Below are 6,000 nucleotides of genomic sequence, written 5' to 3'. Positions count from 1 at the left end.
AGGGCTTTTCTGCTTGGAAAAGAGACGGCTGAGGAGGGATATGATTGAGGTCTACAAAATCCTGAGTGGTGTATTATGGGTAAAAGTGAATCTATTTTTTTTACTCTTTCAAAAAGTACAAAGACCAGGGGACACACAATGAAATTACATGGAAATCCTTTTAAACAAATAGCAGGAAATTTTGTTTCACTCAAAGAATAGTTAAACTCTGGAACTTGCTGTCAGAGGATGTGGTAACAACAGATAGTGTATCTGGGATTAAAAAAGGTTTCCTGGAGGAAAAGTTCATAGTCTGCTATTGAGACAGACATTGGGAAGCCTCTGCTTACCCTGGGTTTGGTAGCATGGAATGTTGCTACTATTTGAGTTTCTGTCAGGTACTTGTGACCTGGATTGGTCACTTTTGGAAGCAGAATACTGGGCTTAGATGAACCAGTGGTCTGACCCAGTGTAGCTATTCTTATGTTCTTAAGGTAAACCAAAAGAAAAGTCTTTATTATGAACCAAAACTCTGTTACTGACACAGATCTGGTATGCAAACATAGGCAGGATTTAAATGTAACTTCATTCCGCTCAAAAGAAACTGTAGTTTCTTAGCTATCCTGAAACCCAGCTTCATTGACACATATTTGTTAACACTCATAGTGACTGCTCCTAACATGTTCACTTTAGTACAGCACTTGTACTCTGTAAGCTTCCCATCTTGACTTGTTTTCCAATACTGCAGTCAATGGCTGGGTAAATGCTTCCAAGTAAATCTCCTACCTTGACCCATCTTCCAACACTGCAGTCATAGGCTAGGACTCTCCTAGGGAACCCTTTCCTCCTGCCCAGACTTGGAATCTCTCCTGGAGCACCAATCCTTCGGTTCTGAGCCTTCTTCCTCTTCTGTTCTGCCATAGGGGTTTTGACTTCCTCCTTGCTTGAGACCCACTCTCCTGACTCAGCAGGCTAGGAAAGGAATGAAAAACAAAACTGAGAATATTATAATGCCCTGTATTGCTCCATGAAGCAACCACACCTCGAATACTATGTGCAATTCTGGTTACCACATCTTTAAAAGATATAGCGGAATTAGAAAAGGTACAGAGAAGGGCAATGGAAATGATAAAGGAGATGGGACGACTTTAAGTCTAAAGAGGCTAGGGCTTTTCAGCTTGGAGAAGAGATGGCTGAGGGGAGGAGATATGAGAGAGGTCTCTAAAATACTGAGTGGAGTGGAATGGGTAGAGGTGAATTGCTTGCTTACTCATTCCAAAAATACAAGGACTAGGGGGCATGCAATGAAGCTACTGAGTAGTAAATTTAAAACAAATCAGATAAACTATTTCATCACTCAGTGTGATTAAACTCTGGAATTTTTTGCCAGTGAATGTGGTAAAAGCAGTTAGCTTAGCAGGGTTTAAAAAAAGTTTGGCTACTTTCCTAAAAGAAAAGTCCATAAGCCATGGGAAAATCCACTTCTTATTTCTAGGATAAGCGGCATAAAATGTATTTATTTTTTTGGAGATCTTGCCAAGTACTTGGACCTGGATTAGCCACTGTTGGATAGAGGATACTGGGCTTGATGAACTTTCGGTCTGTTCCAGTATGGCAACGCTTATGTTCTTACCTTAACATAGCTCTTCCTCAGTCTCAGTGAGGGAGTGTCCTTAAGGAAACCTGGCTTTATATCACACACTCTGTAACACCACACTGTTGTTGTTAGGGTTGTAATTGCTGCTGCATGCAGGTTACTCAATACTTTCTTGGTAGCATGAGCTATTAGGGTCGTAACTGGCACTTATGCAGGTTATCCCTGTGCCTTTTAAAAAAATTTTATTTATGAAAATTATGAATTACAATTATTCAACAAATCATCTTGTCAAAGAAATACACATTTAGTAAACTTAAAAGCAAAAGAGAAGCATCTCTGTAATGAGGAAATCAATTAGTGCTTACAGTCCATAATATGGGGGAGAATACAAAGGAAACAAAACCTTGAATCCAGGTTATAAAGGCAATTTAACAAAATAAGATTGAGGGTCCTGTGCCTTCTTAGAGGACTGATGTAGTCATCTGTTAGGCTTGTAACTGGTGCTTTCTATAGGTTACTCCTAAGCTATGCCAATGGTTGGTGATGCCAGTAGGTCCATCTGCTACTCAGACCTGACTCTGCCTAGTTTCTGAGATCTGTCAAGTTTAGGCTTTTTCAAGGCATTGCTTCTGGGATCCCTTTTAAGCACACCTTCTAAATTTGGGAATACAACCATTCCAGCTCAGTCCTGATTCTCAGTACAGAAATGTACAGAGTGAAGATCCCATAGAGTGAGAATTTAATAGCATTTTTGCCAGTCATGTGAAATTAATTAATAATCACATAAAACATCATTGTTATTTGTAGATGGGATGGAGCTCTAAATAAAAATTTGGAGTCACTTATTCATTAATGAGGATGCTGTGATGTTTCAGACAGAAAAGGTGAAAGTTCTTAATTATAGACTAAACACACAACTAACATAGATGATAGTATTGTGATTTCTGGAGTTTAGCAGGGGATGATGGGCTTAAAATGATGGTACATTAGAAGGCTTGTTTGTAGTATGAAACATCACAGTCCAGGGTGTAAAAACACAAGGAAAGACACATTTTGCCTCCAGGTCAAAAACATTTTTTTCATTTTCTAGTAACCCGCTGCTCTCATGCTATTGAGACAAGGAAAGATTCTGTTTCTGTGAGTGAGGTCTGCCTTAATATAGATCAACTGTGTCAAGAAACCTCAAATGGCTACCACTAGGGAAAAGGAGAGAGAAATCTCCTTTTCCTGTAAGCAAGGAATGAGAGGAAGTTCCTCTCCTATGTGGGAGACAGAGCAGAAGCTGTTTTTAGATTCAGTCAATTTTACAGGCATATAAATTTTCAAGACCTCATAGTACATTTCACCTGTATCTCTAACATTAGGCAAAATGTCTCATTAGACCAATTGTCCGTTAGACCAATTGTCCTATTGGATGGATTGTCTATTAGACAAAATGTGCCATTAGACTAATTGACTATTAGATGAACTGTACCAAACCCAATTTATATGTGTTACTAAACATATATATCTATATATAGAGATATAAAGGTGAGAGGTTTATGGGGGTCATTTTATAAAGTGTTTTCTGTGGAAAATGGCAATTGTAAAATTGTGCGAGGGTATCTACATAATAATTGGTCACTCTGCTTCCCTGGATGGTTGGCTGGCTGGGTTCGTAACAGCATGCAAATGAGCTGACGTCAGCTCGCCTCCAGCGTTCCCTTCCCTCTCAGTGTCCTGCCCTCATGGAAAGATGAAATGACATCAGAGGGGGGCGGGACACTGAGAGGGAAGGCTGAAGGTGACGTGAGCCGAGCCTGCCGCCGCTGCAACCTGGGGTAACATGAATGGCTTAAAGGCAGTGTGGCAGGAAGAAGAAGAGGGCAGGGGAGGGGAGAGTCACTGGCCGAGGAGGGGATGGGCGAATTGCTGGACAGGGATGGGAGGGCAGGGCAGAGGAGAATCGCTGGACATGGATGGGAGAGCAGAGGAGGGGAGAATCACTGGACATGGATGGGAGAGGAGAGGAGAATCGCGGAACACGGATGGCAGGACAGAGGAGAATCACTGGACATGGATTGGAGGGGAGGGCAGGGAAGAGGAGAATCGCTGGATATGGATGGGATGGGAGAGGAGAATTGCTGGACATGGGGAGGGCAGGGCAGAAGAGAATCGCTGGACATGGATTGGAGGGGAGGGGCAGGGCAATCACTGGACATTGATGAGAGGGGAGAATCACTGGACATGGAGGGGAGGGCAGGGGAGAGAGGAGAAATCGCTTAGACGAGAGCCTTCCTAGGGCCTGTTTTCATTTTTCACAAAATGGGCTTTGTTGCTTGTACACACGTAAAAAGTAGGCTCACAGGAACATTGCACTTACTTTTACTTGATAAAATTTGGGTGGAGCAAGTGCAGAGCTGCGATGTGCTCACATACTTTATAAAATGAGTATGCACACATTCTCCCTTATTTTATAACAGGGTACCTATATTTAGGCAGGAGCATTTACACCAGCCATTGAGCTATCTTAAGTGCTCGTGCCTAAAATTAGGTGCATGAATGTCGAGGTGTTCTAGTATTCTAGTATGGCAACTTTGCGTGCAATTTCTGTTCTAGATTTCGTACTCAGCGTGCATCAACCCAGAGCCCAACTTTAGGAGAGCATGTATGTTATAGAATAAAGGGTAAAGGGTCATGCATTTGATATACCACCTTTCTGTCATACAACCAAAAAACAGTTGACATATTATACATAGGTACTGTAACATTCATATGTAGACTGTACACATATGCATACAGGTACAGTATTCGCTAACATACATGCACAACTACCTTAGTATGGAAATGCAAGGGGTGCATACACCTGGGCAGAGAATGGGTGGGGCATGAGCATGTCTCCCACTTACACACATAGCTTACAGAATACTGGAAATTATGTGCATAAATGCTGCATTTAGACCTAGTATAAGTGGGCACAACTAAATGTACATACTTTTCTGCTGACACTAGTATTCTACAGTGCAAATTATGTATGTAATTACCGTCAAAGAATTGGTGCACTACTGGGGACAGTTGTGGGAGCCAATTTTATAAAGCTGCATAGTTGCCTATATTGCTTTTTAAAAATAGGCATAAAATAGGCCCGTTTTTGGATATGGAAAATTGGTGTAGGTATCCTAGCAAATTCAGTGGACAGGACAAATTATGGGAAACATCAGTATTGAACTCAATTTGGTGACAAATTAGACTGAAAGATGTCAGCAAGAATAAGTAAACTTATGTGTATCATCGAAAAATAACATCTGCTATAAGATCAGAGGAATAAATCAGACTAAAAGTATGCAGGATCAGTCCTAATGAAATTGTAAGAATCTTTTAGAGTAGTTTAGACTGTAGAGCTATCTATCAAATCTTTGAGGTTCAAATAATACATCTAGCTCTGGCAATTCACTACCTTAGCTCCTCATGCCTCCACTTTCACAGCAGTAGCTGAGAAATAATAATCATCATGATTGCTGGGAATGTAAAGCATCTTGACATCCTTTATAGGGAAAAGGTAGAAACTGCAAATTGGTATATTACTACTTTTATAATCCCTTTGGACATAAAACCCATATACCCAGAAGAAGAGCTCATTAAGAATATAGTAGTAGTTATTATGATTTCCAACTTTTCCCAATCATGATGAGCTAACTTCTGAATGAGTCATAGAATTGAGAGGAATTTGTCAGGAGCAATCTCCTCTTAGTTTCGATAGCCACACTGACAAAAGAAGTAGAAACCACAGAGCTCAGTGAATCAAATGTAAGTAGAAACTTGCTATACCATATAAAGTGTTTTCTTGCAGTCACTAGAAATAAATGCTCTGAACCTTCTCCCCCCCCCCCCCCTCCATTTCATTTCTTATGAGTAGGGGAAGGGAATGGGACTTGATATACCACCTTTCTGTGGTTTTTGCAACTATATTCAAAGTGGTTTACATAGTATATACTTATTTGTACCTGGGGCAATGGATGGTTAAGTGACTTACCCATAGTCACAAGGAGCTGCAGTGGGAATTGAACCCAGTTCCCCAGAATCAAAGTCCACTGCATTAACCATTAACATAAATTAACAAATTATGACTTTTTTGGTTCTTATACCTTGAAATGAACTGAATGACTGTGGGGGAAGGTGTCACAAAACACCTAGCCACCTGCTTGGGTCTACCTCACAGCCATTTAGAGGGTCTATCCCCGTCACAGGGCAGGTCCATCTGCACCTGCTACTTGTGCTCTACACTAGCACCCTCCTCCTCCTGACTGGGTCACAACTGCCTCTGGACGAGTCTCCCACTCTCATATTATCCCCAGTGATACACTCCCAGTGGTCACACAGTTCCCAGAAAGCACTCACAGACCCAACACAAACCACCAAGATTCTTATCAGTCCAGGCAAGCAGA

At 41.2% G+C, this 6,000-nt stretch overlaps 1 pseudogene; it reads right to left on the bottom strand.

Moving 5' to 3' along the window:
* Nucleotides 1–663: 663 nt before the first annotated feature.
* Nucleotides 664–6,000, bottom strand: part of LOC115469665 — a 41,887-nt pseudogene continuing 36,550 nt past the window's right edge.

The sequence above is a fragment of the Microcaecilia unicolor genome, chromosome 4, assembly GCF_901765095.1.
Source record: "Microcaecilia unicolor chromosome 4, aMicUni1.1, whole genome shotgun sequence".
Taxonomy (NCBI): domain Eukaryota; kingdom Metazoa; phylum Chordata; class Amphibia; order Gymnophiona; family Siphonopidae; genus Microcaecilia; species Microcaecilia unicolor.
The sequence above is the reverse complement of the archived record's forward strand: the minus strand, read 5'-3'. Positions and strand labels throughout refer to the sequence as shown.